The sequence below is a fragment of the Choloepus didactylus genome, chromosome 2, assembly GCF_015220235.1.
Source record: "Choloepus didactylus isolate mChoDid1 chromosome 2, mChoDid1.pri, whole genome shotgun sequence".
Lineage (NCBI taxonomy): Eukaryota > Metazoa > Chordata > Mammalia > Pilosa > Megalonychidae > Choloepus > Choloepus didactylus.
Window position 1 is genome coordinate 183,015,138 of NC_051308.1, and position 25,616 is coordinate 183,040,753.

Consider the following 25,616-nt stretch of genomic DNA (forward strand, 5'->3'; position numbering starts at 1 on the left):
ACACCTGCTGTAAGTTTTTCTTTTGTCAAAAACAAATGCATTAACATTTCACTAAATATGGTCCTGTTAAGTTCCCATAATGAAAATTCAGTGCACACACAAGGTATCCTTCTCTTCCTCACCCCCTCCCAAGACAAGTGTGGACTTCTACAGTGAGAATGCCTGTTTATGCAGCTGGTTTACATATTATTAAACCACCCATCTGATCCCTAATGGCAGCCCTGCTGACACTGTCTGGCCCAGTTTGACAATCTGAATAGAAATTGTAGGGTTGTCTGTTCAATGGCTGTGACTTTTAACAGCACTGCTTTTGGGCCTCAAATCAATTCTCTCTGTTTACAGACCATTTCACAGCCCTTTACCTGCAACATCACTTGTGTCAGTCCCATAAATACTTTGGTGTATATAATGCTTGAATTAGCATAATGGTTTAGGCTCTAAGCTCTTAGTCCAAAGAAGGACACGTCAACATGTTCTCTTCACTTAAGCAATTAAGAGCCATTATGCTGCTTCAGTGGAAATATCATCAAGGTTAAAGACAATCCCAAACAACCCTCTCACCTTTTTATTCTAAGTCTAATAAATGAGGCATAGAAATTGAAATGTTAGTAAACAGTTCTACTTGCAAGCTCTTTTTGGATCATGCTTAATCAGATCCCCATTCACCAGACATTTACAATAGATTCAGAAATGTGTATATTTAATTGTTCATTTAGCGCAAGAGAATAGAGTTTGCTGATTTAATTTCAAAGTCATGGTAAGCATTGATTAATTTTTGCCAGATTTTAAAAATTTTCAGCATCAAGTTACATAAAAACAGATTTCTATACTTTCATTATTCAATAAGAAAAAAGTTACATTTTTAAGGTGATATTGTTGCTGTGACTTTTAAACTTTATCCCTTAAATATATCCTTAAAAGGGGGATGTATTTCCAAAGTCTTTCCATGTATTTTTCTTTTTAGATGTTTTTTAATCAGCTTTATTGAGGTAAAATTTGCATATAATAAAATTCAATTTTAAGTGTATAGTTTGATGAGTGTTGACAAATGTATACAGTTGTGTAACTACCATTACAATCAAAATACAGAATATTTTCAGAAACTGAAAAAGTTCCCTCAGCCCCTTTGCAGTTAACCCCTTTCCCGCATCCCTGGTAACCACAGATCTGCTTTTGGTCACTCAAGTTTTGCCTTTTTTAGAATTTCATATAAATACAATCAGATAATTTCTAGCCTTTCATTTGGCTTCCCATATTTTTTTTTTAATCTTTTCCTGTATGCATTAGAAGTGAGAAGGGGATGTTCTGGAAAACATAACTTGGGTGACATCCTGGTTTTACCATTTCTAGATCTATGACCTTGAGCAGGTTACTTAAATTTTCTGGGCTCTAGTTTCTTCTTCTGCAGAATGGGGATAATCCCACCAAGGAGTTGTTTGGTGTGTGTGTGTGTAAATAAACCCATGTATATATACTGAGCATATATAGGTCAGTGTGGTAGTTTGGAGGCTGTATGTACCCCAGAAAGGATCATGCTTTTTTAATCCATTCCTGTGGGTGCAGAATTATTGCGGGTGTGACTTTTTGATTAGATTATTTCAGTTAAGGCCTGTCCCATGGTGGATCTTAAGCCTCTTACTAGAGTCCTTTTTAAGAGGATAAAAGACAAAAAAAGCCCAGAGGAGTTCAGAGAAAAGCCCTGGAAAAGCAAAGAGGACCCACAGAAAACAGAGAGAAAGCCACTGAAGCCAAAGGCTGAAAGCAACGAAATCTGGGAAAGAAGGACCAGCAGACCCCAGCCATGTGCCTTCCCACGTGACAGAGGTGTCCCAGATGCCGGCAGCCTGTTTCCAGAGTCCAGGTATCGTCCTGCTGGTGTCTTGACTTAAACATTTTCACAGTATAAGAACTGTAAATTGTAAGTTAATAAATCCCCATTGTAAAAGCCAACCCATTTCTGGTATTTTGCATTCTGGCAGCTTTAGCAAACCAAAACAGTCAGGAATCTAGGAACTGTCCAATAAATGTTAGTCCCTAAGACTGGTCTCCAGCTGTGTAACTCTTTTAACAATTGCGTACTACAGCTCTCACTACCATGACTAAATCCAGTGACTGTAAAAAAGCACAGGGAACTTTTTTGGATTATGGAAATATTCTATATTTTGATTGTAATGGTAATTAAACAATTGTATATATTTGTCAAAACTCTTCAAATTGTACACTCAAAATTGAATTTTATTATATATAAATCATTTTGTAAGAAAGCTAATTTTTTTAAAAAATCTAAAAAGAGTAAAGAAATACAGAAAGATCTTGGAAATATTTCTTGGTTTAAAAGTCACATGTGAGGACAGATAACGTTGACAGTGGTGTTTTATCAACAGAGCATGCTGTTTTGGTCAAATAAGGGAGATGTTCTAAGCCTTCTCTGAGAACAGCTGATTGAACGCAGCCAGAATAAAGCCCTACAAGCAGCAAATGTCTTTACAAATCATGGTCTCTGTGTTGACTGATCAAGTTTCAGAAAGCAGTGGGCAATGAAGGAGCAAAAGTAGTGTGAGAGAAAGACTCTGTGCGTGTGTGTGTATGTGTGTGTAAGAGAAAGAATGCACTTAAGTGACACTGTATTGACCATTTTGAACTAATATCTTCAAAATGTCATAAACAACTTATTGAATATATAAAGCATTAAGGAAATTCTGAGCTTAAAAACAGTTAATTGGAGAGTCACTTTCTTTGGGACATCTTCCCCAACTCCTACCAATGCCCTTGGCCTCATGCTGAGTTAGGTGTCCCTAATCTATGTTCTGATATTACTCTATCCCTTCTTCTATCAGAGTAGTTATCATGCTGAATTTTAATTATTGGTTTATGTGTCTGTTCTCTTCATAAGACTGTGCAATCCCTGAGGATAAGAACTTTTTTTTTTTTTTTTTTTTGTATCTTTATATTCCCAGCATCCATTACAGCCCTTGGTAAGGGTTCAAAAAAATGTCTGATGAATGAATGAGGTCTTAATCACATGACCTCCATTTATAACTTCACAAAAATATTTACGCCAGGCTTTCTTTTAATAGCAGTTTGGGTCCAATATATATGAGGATCTGTAGTAATAAGAGAGCCACTAAATGACAGGAAGAAAGAATCAACAAGAGAAGATGAGGCATATAATGGAGGAGAGGGGGTAGTTAACCCTCCATTCCCAGAACCCCTGGTTTGGCAGATCATGGACCATAAGAGATCTGAGTCCAGGTTCCTGGGCTAGACTCCAGCCTAGAATCTGCATGACCTTGGACAAGGTACTAAACTTCCCTGAGCTTTGGTTCACCTATAACTTTGCTTCTCATCTATAAAGTAGGGAAAAAATAACTATGGCTCCCTCACATGGTTTCTGTGAGGACTGAATGAGCTAATGCATGTAAAGCACCCACTACAGTGCTTGGCACACCGTAAACACTCATGAAATGTTAACAATTTTCTAGCATGATTTAAGAGTAAAGACCCTGGGGCCAAACAGACTTAGATTTGAAGTTCAAAGTTCAATTTATCCCAATTCAACCACCCATTGGCTGTGTGAATCTGAACAGATTGCTCAACCTCAGGTAAAATCCCCACAGTATAAAATGGGGGATAATAATAGTATCCCCTCATAGAGTTATTATGAGGAATAAATGGGACAAGAGCTTAGCATAGAGACTGGCACATATAAGCACCCAATAAATATTAGTTATTATCACAGCCAGATAGAATATAGCCCTACTGTTACCGTACAAGCCATGCTCCTCAATAAGAACCCTTCACTCAAGTCAAGCATATTCCCTCTCTCTCAGCTATATGTGTCATGCTCATTTCTTTGTCATTACTTTGTTCATGTAGCAGCTACTGCAGGGCAGTAAGGAAAAAATAGAACAAAGGTTTTGAGGTCAAATAACCTGGGTTCAAAATCTGACTTTGCCAACCGCCTAACTGTAATTCACCTAGCCTCCATGAATGTTTTCATCTGTAACATGGGGATGATAATGCCCACTTCACTGGCTTGTAAGATTAAATGAGACAAAATGTAGTCAGGTGTCTAATGTATAATAGGTGTTCTGTTGAACAAATTTTGAATTCTAATCTTTATTCTTCTCATCAGCCACAGTTGCCATCTCCTCTCTACTTATCCAGACATCTTCTATTTTCAAGACACACCTAAGATCCCCCTTATCCACTTGATCTCACCCATTTAAATCCAAACGTATCATATACTGTTTTTATTTTGCTGATTCTATAAATTACTTTTGTCTCTCCAATTGTATCAATTAATCTTAACCTCTTCAGAGTCAAGAGCTGCTCTGATAATTTGCCATTGCTTTGATTCTTTCCCCAAAAGATATGCACAGACGTGAAATTTTGCAAAAAAAAAATTCAGAATGTCAGTATCTTCTAAAAACTCTCCCTAAGATTCCTGGGGTGGGGGAGGCATCTAAGATGGCGGCATTGAGAGGAGTAGAAGCTAGTTAGACCCCCTGGAACAATTAAAAAAAAAACCAGAAACAACTAGTAAATAATCTGGAATAACTGCGGGAGGACAAATGTGACCGTCTACTCATCATACACCAACCTGAATTGGGAGGAATGCCTGAGATCACAGCATAAAATCTGTAACAGCTGAGCCATTCAATGACCACTGCCTCCGTGAAAAGAGATGATCATGGACTATCTGCTAGCTTTGGAATTTCTGAGGCAAGTGGAAAGGTCCAAGATCATCCCTAGGTAATAGATTTGGAAATACACCCAAGTGTTCCATCTAGCCAACCAGCCTTTCTTGGGGAGTTCATCGAAGACCTTCATCAGAGTTGCCAGCTCGCCGCCTGCCCTATGAAATTTGGACATGTGCATCCTGCCCTTTGGAATTTGGATTCATGCACTCCCACAGCTGTCATTAGCCAAGTGTCAGCCACCTTGGAGCGTGAGTGGTTGTGCCACCAGCGAAGCCAGCACACTTCTCCCTGTGAACCTCAACCACTTTGCCAACTTGCTGGCCTGTGTAGCATCGTCACACTTCATCATCCTTTCAGATGGGCCTGGACAAACGTATTCCAGTCTCAGCTACTTGGAAAGAGAGGAAGACATATTCTCCCCATGAATGCAGGAAGGTGCATTGAAATGACTGATGGTTCTTGCTGTGATCAGGAATCACAAAGGGATTGAACTTCATTTTGGAGGCTGCCCCTTCAGTGCCAGCCACAAAAGGGAAACGCTTGCAGGCGTGGTTCTTTCTGGCTCCTGCTGCAGGTCTATGTCCTCCATGCCAGAGGAAACTGCTGCCTCAGCTCCAGGCATCTATGGCATGATGTCCAGAGAGGCAAAAGGAGTTTCTTTTTTCCCCAGCATGGCGGAGTTCTCCTGACCCTGCCTGGGTCTCCTGACTGTCTCTTGGGCCTTTTGGTTGGCAGAAGGGATGGCCAAGCCTAGACCATTGTCACTACCTCTGCAGGGGGCAAGGCACTGACTGAGCCGCCCCCAGAACCATACAGTCAGGTTGGTCGGCACTGGGGAGAAGCAGCTCGCCAAAGGGAAACAGCGATCATAGGTGATACTGGCTTCTCTCCCCAGGCTGGTGAGAGCTATTTACCCTCTGCCTCTGAATCAAAGCACCGTTTTAAAAGACCTAGCTTTTGATTTCTGCAAAGAAGTTTGTTGGAATTTTGATTGGGATTGCACTGAAATGTTTTGGTAATGGATGGTGGTGATGGTAACACAACATAGTGACCGTAATTAACAGCATTGAAATACGTATCTGAATGTGATTAAAAGGGGGAAATGTTAGATTGTATATCTGGTGACAGAATAAAAATCCATGGAATTACAATATTCAAACAGTGAACCCTAAGTTAAAACATGGACTAAAATTAATAGTACAATTTTAAAAATATTCTAGCACCAATTGTAACAAGTGCTCCACACCAATGCAAGGTATTAATGATAGGGTGGTATACGGGAATCCTATATTTTATGCATGATTGTTCTGCAAACACACAACTTCTCTAATAAAGAAAAACAACAACAACAACAACAAAAAAGATTCCTAGGGGGTGCCATGGACACTAAGAACTTCTGAAATAGATTATGATTTCCCTGAGGGCAGTGACCATGTCATACTTTTTGTATCTTCCAGGGCTGAGGGTGCAGAGGGTGTTAGTGAAGACTAGTTGATGGCTGATTAATCTTCTACCTTAGAAAATAAATGGTGGCAGCACCTCTACAGAATGGGGTAGGATGCTGACCAGGGTAGAGGGTGAGAAACTATTTAGCAGCATCTCAGTCTTTGATTTTTCCAAAGCAAAGCAATTTGGAGCCTCATTCTGATTCCTAAAGGAAACAAAGATTGGGGCAATAAGTAGAAAAATAGAAAAGTAAACTTGGATATATTCTGTTACTGCACCATAGATATATCCAGTCCAGAGACCCAGATCCATAACTTTTATCTTTAAAATAGTTATCTTCAGACCCAGATCCATAATTTTTCCCTGGGCTTTCCAGCCCCTCATTCCCCCATTCAGGCCTAGTTGCTTGGTTTGACTCTGTTTTTTCACTTAATGGCCTTTGAGTTTTGGGAAAAACAGTTCATTTTTGTCTCTGGTCAAGCAAAATTCTTTGATTTTGGTTGCCCTGTCTGTCCCCCCAATCTAACAAGACAGTTACCACATATAGGATGTAAGAAGAAAGAGCCCCAACTTGAATTTAGGCCATGGCACTGAGTAACTGGCATTGTGGCCTTGGGTAAATCACCTGCCCTTGCAGGTCTTGGTTTCCTTCTTTATACAATTTGGTAATCTCTAATATCCCTCCCAGCCCTAACCCTCCAGGATTCTGAGATATTGAAATGATTCATAATTAGAACTAAAAGATTTCCCAAAAACTTTACTATCATGAACAATAAATTTATGCAGAATGGCTAGGAGGGGTGAGTTTTAATGATTCAACTACTAGATTAAATGAGAGTGGCCATATTTACAACATAAAGTTTTCCAAACCACCCTATAAAACACACTTACCACTAGACAACAGTGAACATAAGCTTTATTTCTTTGATGACTCAAAAACCTTAAGTAGTGCTCGCTTCAGCGGCACATATACTAAAATTGGAATGATACAGAGAAGATTAGCATGGCCCCTGCTCAAGGATGACATGCAAATTCATGAAGCGTTCCATATTTTTTTTAAAAGAAATGTTAAATACATTATAAAAAGTAAAGGACAAGAAACTGTCTTAAAAAAGAAAATAATAACCTTAAGGATCTTGTATCCACTGTTCAAAGCTACAAAAGAAAAATCCTATTTTTCTTGCTTTAGGGTTGTGGTGTTTTGGAAAAATGAGTGATAAGTCTAACCAAAGTTTTATATATGTATATATTTACTATATATGTAGATATATCTTTACTATATATTATATATACATTTATTATATATGTATATTTATGTATATATTTACTATATATATAGGGGTGTGTGTGTGCATATATATCTTTAGATCATCTATTGTACCCTTTATTTATTATATATGTATATTTATGTATATATTTACTATATATATAGGGGGGTGTGTGTGCATATATATCTTTAGATCATCTATTGTACCCTTTATTTATTATATATGTATATTTATGTATATATTTACTATATATATAGGGGGGTGTGTGTGCATATATATCTTTAGATCATCTATTGTACCCTTTTCTACAGCAGCTGTATAATGTTGCTAATAAAGTAGGTAAATGGCATAATAGAGGACTTCCTTGCTATGATGGGTGTTCTTTTGGCAGAAAATTATTATCAACGCATCTTAACACACTATAACAGTATCAACCTACAATGAAAACTGGGAAGTATGTGAATAGCCTGTTTCTAATTTTATTATGCCTACTTGGACTATGCTAAGAGGGGGAAAAAAAAGATGATAAATAGCCAGAGAGATTTTCTTGACATCATGCTTAACTGAAACTTCAAAATAAATCAGTCAGGCTCATTTTTAAAGACCTACAACTAAATTATCATTGGGTCATTTTGTTCTGCTCCCAGCTGGGTTTCTGAGGGACTAGTGGTGAGATACAAGATCTGAAAATGGGCCACGTACACAAACATTGCAGTTTGGTTTGATTTAGGCTAACTCTTGTGTAATAACTTTCTTTGAAGTGTGGGTTGAGGAGCAGGTTAGAAGCCCGAGGCCACAAGCTCATCTTGTTCTTGTTACAACTCAGATGCCCTGCAGTCCCCGCACTATATATCAGAGGACTGGCACTGGATTCCCTGGGCTGATCCAGAGTGTAGCCCTCATTCCCTGCACAGCAGAGCTACTGAGAGACAAACAACAGCATGGCTGTGTTTACTTGGGAAATCCTATTCAATAAAAGACAACAAGTGGGTCTTTGAGCAACTTGTGAGCCAGAGGAAGTCTGACATTTCTCTCATGGCAAGCAAAGAGGTTAAAACATAAATATACCTGCTAGAAAGGCTGAGGGTTTCCCTGACCTCGGAAGAGGTAGGACATGTTTTCTGATTCCTGGTTGGCCCCTCTCATTCTCCAGCTTTGGAATCTCTAGTTAGTTCTATACAAATCCTCTGACCCAAGCAAATCTCAAATGATGAATAAGGATAGTCCCCTACTCCTTTCTGCTCTGAGTTTTCATTGGCAAAATTGTGGATGGACAATGGGAAGTGGACCAAGTGATCTCTTAGGCTCCATCAGACTCTAAATTTGGAGATTCTGACAGTCTTGTAGCTCCCAAGGGGCTAGCCTTTTCCCTTCCATTGGTCATATATTTTCCAGCAGCCTGAGTCAGACCCTTAGATGATTCCAGTAAATAATAACATCTGCACAGTTCCACAGACTTTGTAAAATGATTTTACATATAGTATTTGTGATTCTTTTAAAATCCTATGAAGAAGGAAAAGTATTATTCTCCTTATTTTGTAGCAGAGGGACACTATGTTCAGAGATGTTAAGTCAGAACTGCTTAGGTGAAAAAGAGTTCCATAGACTGCGGCCAGATCTCAAGAGAAAAACCAATGAATGCAAGTTTCTTAGCTGGATGAAGCACACACATTAAATAAAAGAGATGTGATGAGTATCATAGATGGGAGCAGAGAGCATTATGGGAAACTGCCACTGAATTCAGGTATATCGGAGCTACCAATGGAAATTCTGTTTCTGGGAAAAGGCAAGAATCTGAAAAGATACCATAGAAGTTGGAAATTATTTCCAATTCCTGGACAAAGATTCTTGGCCAAGGATGGGGGACAAGAGTTGTACTTCAATTCCTCGAGCAGTTCTCTGAAAGAAGAGGAGAGAGAAGAGGCAGGAGAAATTAATGGAGGTAGCTAGCAGAACCCAACAGTTCAAGTCAGGGACACTGGTGGAGGGTTGGTGGGAAGTGTAAATTTGGGATGTTACACTCTGGGCATTTAGCAAGTACCAACTCTATGCCAAGCCCTCAAAAGAGCTTATGATTTAAGGAAGTAAGGGCTTACTGTGTGGGGTATAACCAAAGAACTGCAATTCTTGGGGTGAAGGGCTTCCCTGTCTAAGTGCAGACCAGAGGAAAGAAAGTACTATGATGACTAGAAGACAAAGTGAATGATTATAATATTGTGGGGAAAAGCAGAGGAATGACAAACCTCAAAGATACATCTGAATTAGTCCATATCACCAGAATTGACAGTGGGACAGTGGCAGCAAAAAACAGAGGTGAAGTAACAATGGAATGAGGGACCACATCAGCTACAGTAGCAGAGCAAACCATAAATTAAAGTTTCTGAACCACTCTGAGATTAGAAGAAGGTCAGTAGATGAAGGTTAAGAGGGGATGCAATTTGAGGTAAACATCAGGAAAGCTTATCAAATTTGCAGGTGACACAAGAATAAAAGCATGGTGAATATGATCATTTTGAGGCTTGGACCAGTAAACTTTCATAACAGACAAATTCTTGGTCTTTAAACCCAAGAAGGTGAAATTTAACAGGAACGTCTGTAAAGTCCTGCACATATAATTGAAAAATCAACTGAATTGAGAAGGTTGACAAGATAAGAATAAGATGTGACAGGATAAGAAAGACTTAGCTTGGGGGTTTTGGCGACCAGAGACTCAACAGGTGCCAATGATTTGGCTGCTAAAAACAAAAACAAAAACAAAACAAAACAAAACAAAAAACTAAGAACCTCAGGCTGCACTGATGAAAATACATGTCCAGACCACTGGGCTTTTGTGGTCAGACCACAGGGTGGTATTATCACAGATTGTTGGTGCTGAATCTTAAGAGGAAAACTGATTTTTCACACTTGTCCAGAAGAGCCTGACCAAGATGATATGGGGTCCAGAAACCATGTCCTATAAGAGCAGCTGGAACTGAGAAAACTTAAGGGGATTCAAAAGTCATCTTTAATTTCTAACTTATTTAAGCTTCTTCTTTTAAAAGGAAAACACTAGTGTGGCATTATAGGATATAACCATAAGTCAACAGAAGGCCAATTTTGGCTCAGTGTAAAGCAGACCTTTCTAACAGAGCTGTTCAAAGGTAGAAGGGTCTACTTAAGGAGTGGTAAGAATATCAAGCTGAGGCTGGATGATCTTCTATCCAGGATACTATAGAGATGATTCCTGCATTAGGTAGGAGCTTGGACTAAATGACCCCTGAAACTCCTTCCAGCTCTTAGAGACCAGATTAAGGCTCTTTGCCATGGAAACCAAACATCTTGTTTTGGCGATAGAACCCCAAAGGGACCCTGCCCTGCCATGTGCTGTGGGTCAAAGAGTCCTGCCATAGCTTCTGTTCCCAGAAGGCCCTTTTTTCAAATGATGAGGCTCCAACTTATTTAGAATCTGGGGATAGGAAATCTACTTTTACAAAGAAAATAAGTGTTTGTCTTCCTGATGTCCCTCAAATGCAATCAATCCCTAATTGTACCAGTTTTGCCTAAGTATTAAGGAGGTCTCAAAAGCCCCTTCTTCTCCATTGCCAATAATCCTATGTTAGGATTTGAGCCATCATCACTTACCCCTTCAAATCTTCCTGAATGGACTCTTCCTCCACTCTTATCTTCTTCAATACACCCTTTATAGAGCAGGCAGAGTGGTCTTCAGAAAGCACTATATTACAAAGTCATTTTGCTATTCTTAATAGCTCCCCTTTGACCACGTCCTAGCCTGAACTCTTAACATTCCATGGAAAGCCCTACAGCCTAATGTGCTGTGACTTCTCACACATGCTGCCATCCCTCTACACGTACATACACTTTGTGCTTCAATACCAAACTATTGGTAATTTTCTGTACACACTATGCTGTTACACATCTTTGTGCCTTTGCATATGCTGTTCCCTCATTCTGAAATGCCTTCACCCTCTCCAGCTTCCACCTTACCTGCCAGGAAAACTCCTACTTCTACTTTACTTAAGTAAAAGCTTTGCTTGGGCATAATCTTGTGTGAAGCCTTTTAGCCTCCTTCCCAACCCAGACTGTCTCCCCAAATTAATCATGCCTTCCTATTTGCTACCTCTGTACATGGTTCTATTATATCATTTATTACACTGTATTGAAATACAATCATTTACATGTCTGTCTTCTCCACGGTTCCTAGGCTCCTCAAAGGCAGGAGTCAAATTTTCATCTCTGAATCCCCAGCACTTAGCACATAGATCAAAGGGATCTTCACGAGCATGTCTATAATTTGCAGTGATATTTGACTTTATATTACAGTACACACAAACACCAAGTTCTACAATGGAGTGCATAGAATTAGACTTTTGAAATTGCCCAGCAATTTTAAATTAAATAAAAAGGGTCCAGGGCAAAGGACAAAAACTTAGAATGGAAGAAGGGGAAAATTTAACCCATAATTTCCTACCACCCCTTTTTCTTTTGTCTTGAAAAGCCTGAATAATGAAGCTGGTCCTGAAGAACATTGGTTCTTTATTCTTGGTCTTCCAAAGAGGAGAGATTCTCAAGTCAGAAATGGAACCACCCAATTTATTCAACAAACATTTACTGCGGATATACTATATACAAAGCATGATGTTAAGCATGGGGATAATCCAAAAGGCATATTTTGAGGCTAAAATGAAATAATAAAAAGGCTCTTCTATACAGAGCTATGAGGTTATGAATACCCATAAAGGAGCCCCATTACTTAGAGTTAACCTATCTGACGCACAATGTCTTTCCAACTGTAATAAAAAGAATAGCTTACATTTATTGAGTGTGCATTACATACTAGGAACTACTCTAAGCACTTCATACATTCATTCATTCAACAAATATTTATTAAGGTCCAATACATTACAGGCACTGTTGGAGATGCTAGGGATTCAACAGTGAATAAAAATAAAACACACAAAATCCCCTGCTCTTATGGAGCTTGTATTTTAAGTAGGGGAAGACACACAATAAGCGAAAAAACAAATAAAACATACCAGGTGATAAGTGCTACAGAGAAATGTAAAGCAGAGAATGGAGATGGGGAACACTGGATGTAAGGTGGGGGGCAATTTTCAATGAGGTGGTCAAGGAAAGCATCAGTGAGAAGGTGACATTTGATCTAATACCTGAAAGAGGCAAGGGAAGGAGCCATGAGAATATTTGGGGGAAGAAGGGTGCAGGCAGAAGGCAAAGTACAGACCTAAGGTAGAAACCCAAGGAACAACAAGGAGGCCAGTGTGGCTGAGGCAGGACAAGCAAGGGGGCGAGTTGTATCAGATGAGGTCAGCAGGGTAATGGGGAACCAGAACATGAAGGGCCTTATAGGCCATTACGAGGGCTCTGGTTTATAAACTGACATGGGACACTCTAGAGGGCTCTGACATGATTTTTAAGAGATCAGTCTTGGTTGCTATGTTGAGGACAGACTGCAGGAGGGCAAGGACTGAAGTACAGAAGCTGTTGCAATAATCCAGGTAAGAAATGACAGAGGCTTGGGGCAGGATGGTAGCAGTGGAACGCTGAGAAGAGGCTGGTTTCTGGGTGTATATTTTAGTATAGATGACAGAATTTGCTAAAAGAATTGATATTTCAAGTCATGAACCTGGACAAAATCATCAAGAGAGTGTAAATCCAGAAGACAGAATAAAAGGACTATACTCTCAGGCACTTCAACGTTTACAGATTGGGGGGACAAGGAAGACCTTGAAGAGGAGCGGTCGGAGAGGGAGGACGAAAACCAGGACAACAAGGAGTCTTGGAAGCCAACTGAAGAAAGTATTTCAAGGCTGAGGGATCGATTAAACTATGTTGAATAGTAATGACAGGTCAAATAAAAAGAAAACTAAGAATTGATGATTGCACTTAACAACATGAACAGAAGAGAAGTTGGTTACTATTATTTCTCAAAGGTAGAAACTGAGGCACAGGAAGATTAAAGTAACTTGCACAAGTTTGTACAGCTAGAGAGTGGAAGAGTTGGTATTTGAACCCCAGGTAGTATAGATTCAGAACGCACCCTGCCTAGGAAAATAGGACAGAGGTCTTTTATGGGCAGTTGACTAAATGGCACAAAGAAGAACCTAGAATCTTGCTTTTAACCTATGATTTTGCTGAAGCTCTATTTCTGTTCCTGCTCCCTGCCTTAACCTGCTTCAGAGTTTTCTGCTCCAAACATGAGGTGGTGCTTTGAGAGGAGAAAGGGATTAATTGTCTTTAAAATTCCATATTTATAGAGACTTTACAGATGCTTATCTAATAACACATGACTAGCCTCATTAGCTCAATTGGTTAGATCACAAATGTATTCCTAACATGAACCGGTCCGGTTTATCAGAACAACCCTGTTTTGTGAACATGGGCTAAATTGTTTGGCGTGAAAGAATATCTTGCATACAGGTTCAGTGTGGCAGTTCATCTCCTGGAAAAAATAATTGTAATATGTGTTCTTCTGCCAAAGTATTATTAGTGCCTTTGTTCAAAAAGATATGTTATTTTCTTATTTTAGAGCTGAGGAGATGTGCCCACACATCTTCACGATGATAACATCCTCAACAGCTCTGAATTGTAAACTAATATGCTTATATTTTGGAAAGTAAAGTCATGTTCTTTATAAAAATGGGATAGAATATATCCTGGGACCAACCAGGTAGAGAACAAAACTGAATAAAGCATTAACAAGGATCAGAGCCTGCTATTCAGGGATATCTTTGACTAATTTTGGGGAAAAGACATTTTAATTGCTTGATTTAATTTTTTAAATAATTCTACCTTTCCATGTTAGCAATGTGCAATCTACAGGGCTTTGGGCAACTAATCCTGGTTTATAAAAACATCCAGGTATCAACCAGGATTTAAACTTCCAAGACGTCACTCAGCAAATTCATTCCTCAGGCAACCATGCCCTACCCTGGATTCTGCCCTATTTATCAGATCTAGTGTCTAAACTCAGTTCTGCCCACATGGACTTATGTATCTACATTCTTGGAGGTAATAAGAAATTCATGATAAACTTTATCTTTGATACAATGTGGGTGGTCGATTTTGACTTTCATACTACATGTTGATTCACTAGCCTAGATAGAGTGGTTTGACCATTTGGCCATCTTTGGTAAGCCTGGTTACATCTGAGATTATGCTGATCAGTCCTCTGAAATCCCCATGCTAATATATAATTAGAAAGTATCCCTAGCTCTCTTTTCTCATCTCCCATTAAATCCCAAATTTCCCACAATTCCCAGTTAAAATAACAATTTGCTTATTTTTACTGTAATCAAAGTACAAGACTTCTAACAATTCAGGGGCCACACCACTTGTGGTACTATTCAATTCTCCCTTCATTCCATGTCATTGTCAAGGCTTTCCTCAATGTCCCCAACTGTGATAAATGATGAATAGTGACAGAAATGTGAATTCAGGCATTAGAGATGCTATGTGGTCACAGGAAAAAACAAAAAAAACTTTAGTGAAAGATTCTTTTGGGGTCTGACTATTTTATACTACCATCCTCCCAAATATTCAGAAATTATGTTTTAAGTTCTTCAAATAGATCTTAATTTCTACCTGAGGTTCTTCTCAACCCCTATCCAAGTGTGGTTGCATCAAAGTCACACCCACATTCTCCTCCTCCTCTACGTCAATGCACTACACTGCCATTTTGCTCTGCCAAAATCACTCTTGCTGGTTAATTCTCACATTCTCCCTGCCTCACCAGACCAAGCATCTGATTGATAGGAAAAAAAAAAAAAAAAAAAAGAAAGAAAGAAAAAGAAAACACTAACATTGTAAAATTTACCTATGCTCAGTTTTTCTTTATTTCTTTTTAAGTATGAGGGTGGAAAAAACAAAAAGCAAGATCCTAATGAGGTAATGAGGTAGCAACAACTTAATTTCTCCAGAGAGATCCAAGGCTGGTTCTTATAAACTGAAAAAGAATATTTGACCAAAAAAAGCAGGGCTCTGATTAGAAAACTGTGAACAAAATATTGGACTACGTTTCTTTTTAGTTAGAAAGGCTTATAACAGCTTATGGAACATCTCAAAATGATGTCCTATAAGCATTCTGACCTTTTTTTGATCACACATAGCTCTTGAATATGATGAGCAAACAGGCTGGGTGGTTATAATTCTGTCCACAGCTGGGAAGAAAGAAATTCGATGCATTTAGCCACATCCACCACCACAAAAGTTGGCTCCCTTACAAGCCTCTCCCAGCGGTACATGGATGAAAATGTGGATTTTTTTGTAGCAGAAATGCTTATACATAACCCTATTACTATCCTAGGCACCTATTAAATATGATTGAAACAACGCCCATTGGAAGTCTTAAAATCTTAACCACCAGTTTTACTTCTAAAATAAAGTAAACTGCCAAAAGTTCTGATAAAAGTGACAATTTATATTTTTAAGTAGTACAACTGGAATTTTCCTATAGCTGTAGACAAAGGAATTCTTCCCCACATAAGTAGAAGAGCACCAATAAATTTAAGGTAGCTTATGCAAGTTAGGCACTAATGAATGTCATCTTCTGTTTTGTCATGAAAAAAGATCTTTCTGCTGCTAAAAGAGACTGATTTAGATTATGAATAGCTGTAGTGATTTGCAAAAATGGCTCCAGAGAGATAGAATGAGACTCCATATACTCATGGCACTTGAGGTTTCTGCCCTTTTTGTTGAAAATTAATTTGTCCTGTGGGTTATTGGATTCTAGCTCAGCCAATGTATATTGCTCAGTCATCACAAATTTACTTAAAATTTAGTGTAGCTGAAGTTCATTCAACAAGACAAAAGTCTACAGTTGAAAGCTTCTAAAAATCTTTTTAAAAAACTGGCTAACAGTCTAATTGAAAGTGCTGGTGTCTAAGTAGATTCACATAGTATTTTGCAGGTATCAATATAGACTGTATTACTGTTAGAAATAGATTTTTCACTTGTTTTGCAAGGAAAAGCAGGTGGAAAAGATTTATGATCCTTTGGCAAGAGGACATTTTGGTCAAAGTTTCCACATACTGAAAAAATAGAAATCCTTAAATTCAAATTGGATTTTGTAGTTTGTACTCCATATTTCATTCATTCGTGTGTTTTATATAATTCTGAAACAAATTATTTTTAAAAGCAAATAAATTACACAGCTCCTAATGCTTCCAAATCCTAAAGGCATTACACCTAAAAACACTTAAAGTATATAATTTCTTTCTCCCTGTTTCACCAGCTCTTACCACAGACAGCTCACTTCCTTAGGATGTTATAAGCACAGAGGCTTATAGACTGGGAGGGCCGAAGTAAAAAGCCACACTTTAGCCAGGATACAAATCGGGATACAAATCACTTGTTTTTTGACAAGAGGAACACTAGTTTAGTGACCATGCTCCTTTAAGCAACCATGAAAGGAAAAGAAAAGGGAGTATCCTTCAAAAGAGGTTATTGTGAGAAGATACAAAGGTGACAAAAAAAAAAGGGAATAAACAGCTAATTGTGAGAAACAGAACAGTTTTTAATTAATCCTTCCCTTAAAATTATTTTCCTTAATTTAATCTATATTTCTCATTTTTACACATTTACAAATGCATATTTAATACATTAAACACATTTAAATATGTGTTTGATTGTCTTTTCTTCCCTTGAAAATCTAGATGAATCTTAAAATGTATTTAATAGCTAAAATCATACCAGAGAACCACAAATGTGATTAGGGCCATTGGGGTAGTTCCTAATTAAATTAATGATACAAAGGAGGCAGAAAACATTATTTGTCCATTTCATTTAGAGTTGAAAGATTACTAGATACTCTAGATAGTAAGACTGTTTTCTATTAAAATATTATATTACAAAGTAATTATGAGCTAAACCTAGGTGGTAAAAAACATTAGGATGTGACATTTCATTAAGAAAAGAAAGCAAATAATACTTGAGGCAACCTAAATCATAGTTTTGGACTTTTTGGGGGTTAACAGCTTTTGTTTTATTCCTTGCACTTAGATTACAAAGAACACAGTTGATGAAGTTCAAACTCTGAAGCGATCAGCTTGAGGTACAATTGCACAGAATGCGATTCAGAGTGCTAACCAAATCATGACACAATGGACTGGAAATTTTAGATTAATAAACCTTTTCCAGTGGAGAACTAAATAACTTTTACAGTTTTATCTACGGTTATTTGTTTCTCTGAAGATTTATGGTCCTCGCAACAGATATGCATCTTATCTTTCACTTTCCAGATTAAAGAGAGATGATTTTAAACAGGCTTCTGACTGGCATAATCTGGAATTGCAGATGATCTCAATTTTTTAAAAAATGCTAAAAGTGAACTTGCAAGTCAAATGAGAATGTCTTTGCGCATGTCAGGAGCACAGTGGGGGAGAATCTGCATACAGCTAAACAGAAGATGAACTTCTATTACCAATACTGATCTCCTCACCCTGCCCTATATCAGCAAGGTGCAGTCTGTACATGCCTAACCAGGAATTAAAACTCTTCATGCTGCTGGTGCTTTAATTGATTGATGCTAAAAGTTTAGAAAATAAAACCTAACCAACTATTACAAAGCTCCTTTAACCAAGCCTTCTCCTTTGAAAGCAGGATCCTCAATTGAAACCGGCAGACCACATTTTTAGGTTTCAAGCAGCTCTGTCATTCTACAAGGAATGTGCCTGCCACTTCACACGATAGCTTGAGCTGAAAGACATGTACTTTGAATCAGAGAATCAATAGAACACTTAATGGACAATTAGGAGAACAGCTGTAGTACTGTCAGAGACCCATCTGTACACAGCTCAAACAGCAAGCCTGGACAGAGCCCGGGAAACAAAGTACACTGCTCCAGGGCACTGGCCCCAGTACAAAACCTCCCTTTCATTTCTCATTTAATGTTAATACAGTGTTCTTTTTCATTACAAATTTTAACACGTGTAGAAAATTATGGAAATTGCTTAACCCATTTGTCAACTTATATCATGTGAATTGATCAATAAATTTCACTACTTTGTTGTTAATGTATATAAATTTTGGCATTTAATTAAGCTCCAGTGAAAATGTGGCCACTTTTAATTTCAGCAGATGCTGTCTTTTCATTTGTAATACATAACTACAGGGGTAAATACAACCCAATCATGAATTATCACTAAATATTTATAGACAACACAGCAATTCAGAAAATAGACACAAAAGATTTTTACAATGAAACAATTACTGTGGGCAAAATCTGAAATAGGTAGTGATGAACTCTAATAGGAGCCGTGAACAGAATCTTAATATTGTGGCTCCACAAAAGAATTACATATGTGTATTTTTCTCTCATGACCCTGCTCCCATAGATTACATCTCTATTTGGCAGAAATAATTTCAACTGCTTTTCACAGAATCGTTCTAAATGTTAAAAGATAGTTCCTTAAATTCATGGAAGCATAATAAAATTTACAAATTAAAATAAAAATCCATCCCTTTATATTTCTGTTTAATAAATTTAATTGGATTCAATTGGGAGGCTTCTCTCAATGGATAGGAGGAAAATCTTATGATGCTTATTTCAAACACATGATTTAGATTGGGGCTATAAGGTTGGTTAGAAGCACACTGGGATGGGAATGGAGAGAAGTCCCAGACAATAGGAAAAGCAGAATGAACTTTTTAGGCTTTCTTCATATGGCCTGAGGGACCCCAAGATGAAATCCTGCTCCTGACAGCCAGAAGCCCTATAGCCTTAACCCTCTGTAGCGTAGTCTGACATGATAAACTGCTGTATCTCATTTGAGGGGGGATAGGCTGCCTCTTGGTGATTCTGCCAGTGCCTTCAGGGGAAAGGGGGTTCAAAATCACATTCCTGTCTTTACAGTGTAATCCACTCCATAACGCCCATTCCCACCATTGTCTAAATGCTTCAGTAAGAGGGCCTTGCTGGCTGTGCACACATGGGTGCCTGCGTGTATATCCTTTATAAACCATTAAGAAGATTAAGTTTAGGAAAATCCAAGCTGATCCCTCATTCCTATTTTTACGATGTCCCACATCAAATCAGCCTTCACTGCTGAGGCAGTTTGGCACTTTCTGTTCTTCTGGCAGAGTAGTACCTGGTCAGAGAAAATGATTCTCTAAATTTGGACTCTATAAGAAAAATTAGAACTGAGCAACCAAAGGGAAAATGGATTGGGTCTTCTTGTTGAACCAAATGACTCATTCAAACTCATGAGCAAAATACTCTCTGGTTCATGCTCATGTATTCATATTTCTTTTTATTCCAAAAGTTAAATTTCCTAGGACTTCAGACCTTGTTTTTATACCACTAAAAAGGAGAAGGGGGACCCTGCTCCAATCAAGATGGTAGAATGAGATGCTTCAGGACTCCATACCCCTACAGAAACTTTGAGTAACCAGCAAGAACTGACAGAAACATCTTTCTCAGGGCTCCAGAAGACAGTTAAAGGTCTGCAGTAATAGGACAAGCACTGAATCAAGAAAAAGGCTTCTTAAAAGCTATAGTATGTCTTGGTGCTCTGGCTGGTCCCTCTTCCATTCCCTCACTGGCTGGACTCAGAGCTGGCCCATGCTCCCAGTACAGATCCCTGGACCTGGTTCCAGAGGGAGCAGAGTGGCCCTCGTGCACATTCTGGAAACATGTATGTCTGGCCCAATCTGTCTGAAGGTGTCCCGAAGGACTCAGAACGTGTCCTGCATGTATAGGACAGCTCACAGACCCCCCCTACAGAGTGCTATGGGAGAGCAGCCAAGTGGCCTGGGGCAAGGGATTGCTGGCTGTAGGGTATACAGTATAGTGCCCAGGACAATGAGAAAACTGTTTCCTAGGGGAGAGGGGACATTTGTAAGTGTGTAAACACATGTATACCCCAGGCAAAATGCAAGCATAGGAAGGATCAGGGAGGACTCACTTTGTCTGGGAGTTATTCTCATGCAATCCATTATACAGCTAAATGCTGAAGGAGGGCACTTGCACAGGTCAATCTGCAAAGAATGGGGAAGGTGTTTTCTTCTTTCCTTCTTTTTTTTGTTAGCTCGTGACATTCAAGGAAAACTAAGTCATAACACCAACTAGATACAAGTTTAAGGAAGAGAAGCCACAGAGTCTAAATTTCAGCAATACATTAAAATATCAAAATGTCCAGATTTCAACAAAAAGTTAACAAAATATACAAAGAGATAGGAAGTGACTGCCAAGGCAAAGTAGAAGATTAAAGCATTAGAAACTATCACTGAGGAAGAATAGATCTGGGACATACCAAAGATGTTTAAAAAATGGTATTAAATACAGATTCACTATTGGTGGGAATGTAAAGTGGTACAGCCACTGTGAGGGACAGTTTGGTGGTTCCTCAGGAAGCTAAGTATAGTTTCCTTACAACCCTGGTAATTTTACTACTCAGGATATATCCAGAAGAGCTGACAGCAGGGACACGAACAGACATCTGTACACTACTGTTCATAGCATCATTTACACACAATTGCCAAAAGTTGGAAAAAACCCAAGTGTCCATCGACAGATGAATGGATAAACAAAATGTGGTATATACATATGATGAAATATTATTTATCTGTAAGAAGGAATGAAGTCATAAAACATTCAACAACAGCATGAATCTTGAGGACATTATGTTAAGTGAAATGTCAGACACAAATATTGCATGATCTCACTGATATAAGCTAATTATAGTATGTAAACTCATAGACGTAAAATACAGAATATATGTTACCAAGATATAGAATGAGGTTAAAAAATGGAGAGCAGTTTCTCAATATGTGCAGAATGTTTAACTAGGCTGAACTTAAACGTTTGGAAATAGACAGAGGTGACGGTAACACACTACTGTGAGAATAATTAACAGTGCTGAATGGCGTGTGAATGTGGTAGAAAGGAGAAGTTTACAGTCATGTATGTCACTACCAATTTAGAAGGCTGGGCCCTCAATCTTGGGGCCTGCCCTTATGAAGCTTGTTACTGCAAAGGAGAGGCTAGGCCTACTTATAATTGTGCCTAAGAATCTCCCCCAGAGAACCTCTTTTGTTGCTTAGATGTGGCTTCTCTCTCTAGGCCAACTCAGCAGCTAAACTCACTGACCTCCCCTCTAGTGGGACATCACTCCTAGGGTTGCAAATCTCCCTGGCAATGTGGAACATGACTCCCGGGGATGAGTCTAAACCTGGCATCATGGAATTGAAAAAGCCTTCTTGACCAAAAGGGGGAAGAGAAATGAAAAAAAATAAAGTTTCAGTGGCTAAGAGATTTCAAATGGAGTTGAAAAGTCATTCTGGATGTTATTCTTAAGCATTATATAAATATCCCTTTCTAGTTTTTAGTGTATTGAAATAGCTAGAAGGAAATACCTGGAACTGTTGAACTGCAACACAGGAGCCTTGATTCTTGAAGGTGACTGTATAACTATAAAGCTTACATGGTGTGACCATGTGATTGTGAAAACCTTGTGGCTAACATCCCCTTTATCCAGTGTATGGACAGATGAGTAGAAAAATGGGGACACAAATTAGATAAATAATAGGGGGGTTGAGGGGATGGAATGTTTTGGCTGTTCTTTTTCACTTTTACTTTTATTCTTTTTGTTTTTTTGGAGTAATGAAAATGTTCAAAAATTAATTGTGGTGATGAATGCACAACTATATGACAGTATTGTGAACAAATGATTGTACACTGCAGTTGATTATATAGTATCTGACTATATCTCAGTAAAATTGAATTTAAAACAAAACAAAACAAAACAAAATCACATTTACAGAAAGCAGAATCTATGTTTGGCTCTCCTATTTTAAATGGATGAAAGGTGTCCAACAAAAGCATAGAATAAAAATGAAATGCATAAAAGTGGAGGTATATGTGTGAGGATGTATACACATACATGTATCTATTCCTGTATATGTATCAAAATTAAAGTATTTATTTTTTTCTGCTTTAATCAGACCTACATAAAAGTATTTTTGAGAATTTACTTCCCATTGTGACTCAGCTACTATTGTATAGATGAAAAAACTTGAGAATGGAATCAGGAAATTGGGCTCTTATTATTATCTTGTTCTGTGAGTTTATATTTGTGCAGTGTAATTCAATACTATTTTTCAAATATTTATTAAAAACCCTGTGCAAAAAAAAAAAAAAATGAGGGCGACATTAAGACTTTCCCAGATAAACAAATGTGACTCCACCAGACTGGTCCTACAGGAGATGCTAAAGAGAGTTCTGCAGGTTGAAAAGAAAGGACAATAGGCAACAGATCAAAGCCACATGAAGAAATAAAGCTCAGGTGAGGATAATGACATGGGTAAATATAAATGCTAATACTATTGTATTTTGGGTTTGTAATTCCACTTTTTACTTCTTACAGCCTCTAAAAGGCAAATGCATAAAATGTAATGAGAAATCAGTGGTTTTGGACTCAAAGTGTAAACCTGTAATTTGTGGTAAGAAATACATAAGGTGGGGGGACAGAGGGATATAGGAATGTAATTTGTGTATACTATTGAAGTTAAGTTGGTATCAAGGCAATCAAGACTGTTATAGATTTAGGATGTTAAATTTAACCCCCATGGTAACTACAAAGAAAATATCAAAGAATATGCAAGCTCATAGAGACAGAAATTAGGGTACAGGTTTCCAGCGAGAGGAGGGAGGAGGAATGGGGAGTTAATGCATAAATGGGTGTAAGGTTTCTGTTTGGGGAATGAACATTTTATGTTGGGAAGTAGTAAGGGTACTGCAATATAGTGAATGTAATTAATCCCTTTGATTCATATGCTTGCGAGTGGTTGAGACGGGAAAGTTTATATTGAAAAACAAAGAAAGAAAGTACAACTGAATAGACAATGACAATTATATAGTATTCATGATCCTGGATGGGATCTATCAGAGGAGAAAAGGCTCAACGGAACATTATTGAGACATATGAAAACATTGGATTATAGACTGTAAAATTCATATTTTTTATTGCTTGAACTTGATAACTTTACTTAAAATGGCTATATGGTGAATATCCTTGTTCTTAGGAAATGTACATGGCAGTAGTAAATGTTCAAGGAGCATGATGCATACAACCTACAGTCAAGTATTAAGAAAATGAATAGATAGATAGATAGATAGATAGATAGATAGATAGGTAGATAGATAATGGGTGAGTGGATGGATATATAGAGAGAAATAGATATAAAGAATGAATGATATGACAAATGTGGCAAAAAGTTAAAATTGGTGGAATTGGAGGATCTGGGTATTTGGAGGAGTCAGGATATGTTGGAGCCCCTCTATGGGGTTTGTGTTCTCTTTGTAACTATGCTGAATTTCAAAACAAAACATTTTATTAAAAAGTAGAAGGGGGAGAGGGGGCAAGATGGCAGCATAGAGAGGAGTAGAAGCTAAGTAGTCCCCCTGGAACAACTACAAAAAAAACAGAAACAACTAGTAAATAATCCAGAATAACTGCGGGGGGACAAACGAGACCATCTACTCATCATACACCAACCTGAATTGGGAGGAATGCCCAAGAACACAGCATAAAATCTGTAAGTAAAACCTGTGGAACCAAGTCGTGAGACCCCCTCCCCCATAGCCCGAGCTGCAAAGCCTGGTGGTGCCAGAGAGAAGCTCTCTCCCAGCAAGCGAATATAGCTCAGCTGAGCTACAACTGGGGTTTTAAGTAGCGAGTGTGAACTGCTCACTACAGGTACACATCCCCAAAAAACAGACAGAGGCTTTGAGTGACGACTGACCTGGGAGAGCCGGAGGGTCACCTTGGACTGGGTCTGAAGGGGACTATCTGTTTCTTTTTTGGCTCAGTGGAGAAAGCCCCAGTCATTTTCAGTTTCCAGGGCTGTGACTCTGGGAAGGGTGGAGACACCACAAGCAGACAGCGAGACCATTGAAATGCTAATGACCTCCACCTGAGGGGTCTGTCTTCTCTAGGAGGAAAGGGGTGGGGCCCTTTCCATTCAGAACCAGACCCCAGAGCCTGGGGGAACATGGCCATACCTCCTCACACCAGTCAAGAATTATAGGCTAACAGGCGTCACCTGCTGGGCAGAAAAGTACAGTGACCCAAGGCATCAAAGGGTGGAGCAATTTTCTAAGACACACCCACAGGGAAACCAGATACTGAATATTTCTTCCCTCTGGGACCTGAGCCTGTTCTGGTCTGGGAAGACCTGATTTGGATAACCAAGGAAACCATGCCTAGACTACAGAAAATTACAACCTACACTAAGAAAAACAAAGTTATTGCCCAGTCAAAGGAACAAACGTACACTTCAACTGAGATACAGGAATTTAAACAACTAATGCTAAATCAATTCAAAAAGTTTAGAGAAGATATTGCAAAAGAGATAGAGGCTGTAAAGGAAGCACTGGGCATGTATACAGCAGAAATCAAAAGTTCAAAAAACCTACTAGTAGAATCTATGGAAATGAAAGGCACAACACAAGAGATGAAAGACACAATGGAAACATACAACAGCAGATCTCAAGAGGCAGAAGAAAACACTCAGGAACTGGAGAACAAAACACCTGAAAGCCTATACGCAAAGGAGCAGATGGAGAAAAGAATGAAAAAATAGGAGCAACGTCTCCGGGAACTCAAGGATGAAACAAAGTACAATAATGTACGTATCATTGGTGTCCCAGAAGGAGAAGAGAAGGGAAAGGGGGCAGAAGCAATAATAGAGGAAATAATTAATGAAAATTTCCCATCTCTTATGAAAGACATAAAATTACAGATCCAAGAAGCGCAGCGTACTCCAAACAGAAGAGATATGAATAGGCCTACGCCAAGACACTTAATAATCAGATTATCAAACGTCAAAGACAAAGAGAGAATCCTGAAAGCAGCAAGAGAAAAGCTATCCACTACATACAAAGGAAGCTTAATAAGACTATGTGCGGATCTCTCAGCAGAAACCATGGAGGCAAGAAGGAAGTGGTGTGATATATTTAAGATACTGAAAGAGAAAAACCACCAACCAAGAATCCTGTATCCAGCAAAGCTGTCCTTCAAATATGAGGGAGAGCTCAAAATATTTTCTGACAAACAGACAATGAGAGACTTTGTGAACAAGACACCTGCCCTACAAGAAATACTAAAGAGAGCACTACAGGGTGATAGAAGACAGGAGTGTGTGGTTTGGAACACAATTTTGGGAGATGGTAGCACAACAATGTAAG

At 38.5% G+C, this 25,616-nt stretch overlaps 1 protein-coding gene and 1 non-coding gene across 2 annotated transcripts in view; one reads left to right on the forward strand and one right to left on the reverse strand.

Annotated features, from left to right (window-relative positions):
• ATG4C (autophagy related 4C cysteine peptidase) overlaps positions 1-25,616 on the reverse strand; it is a 178,098-nt gene that overhangs the window by 14,324 nt on the left and 138,158 nt on the right. The window lies entirely within an intron of this gene.
• On the forward strand, positions 7,098-7,204 carry LOC119528419. The gene has a single exon (XR_005215717.1). It is a non-coding gene; the product is annotated as a U6 spliceosomal RNA (small nuclear RNA).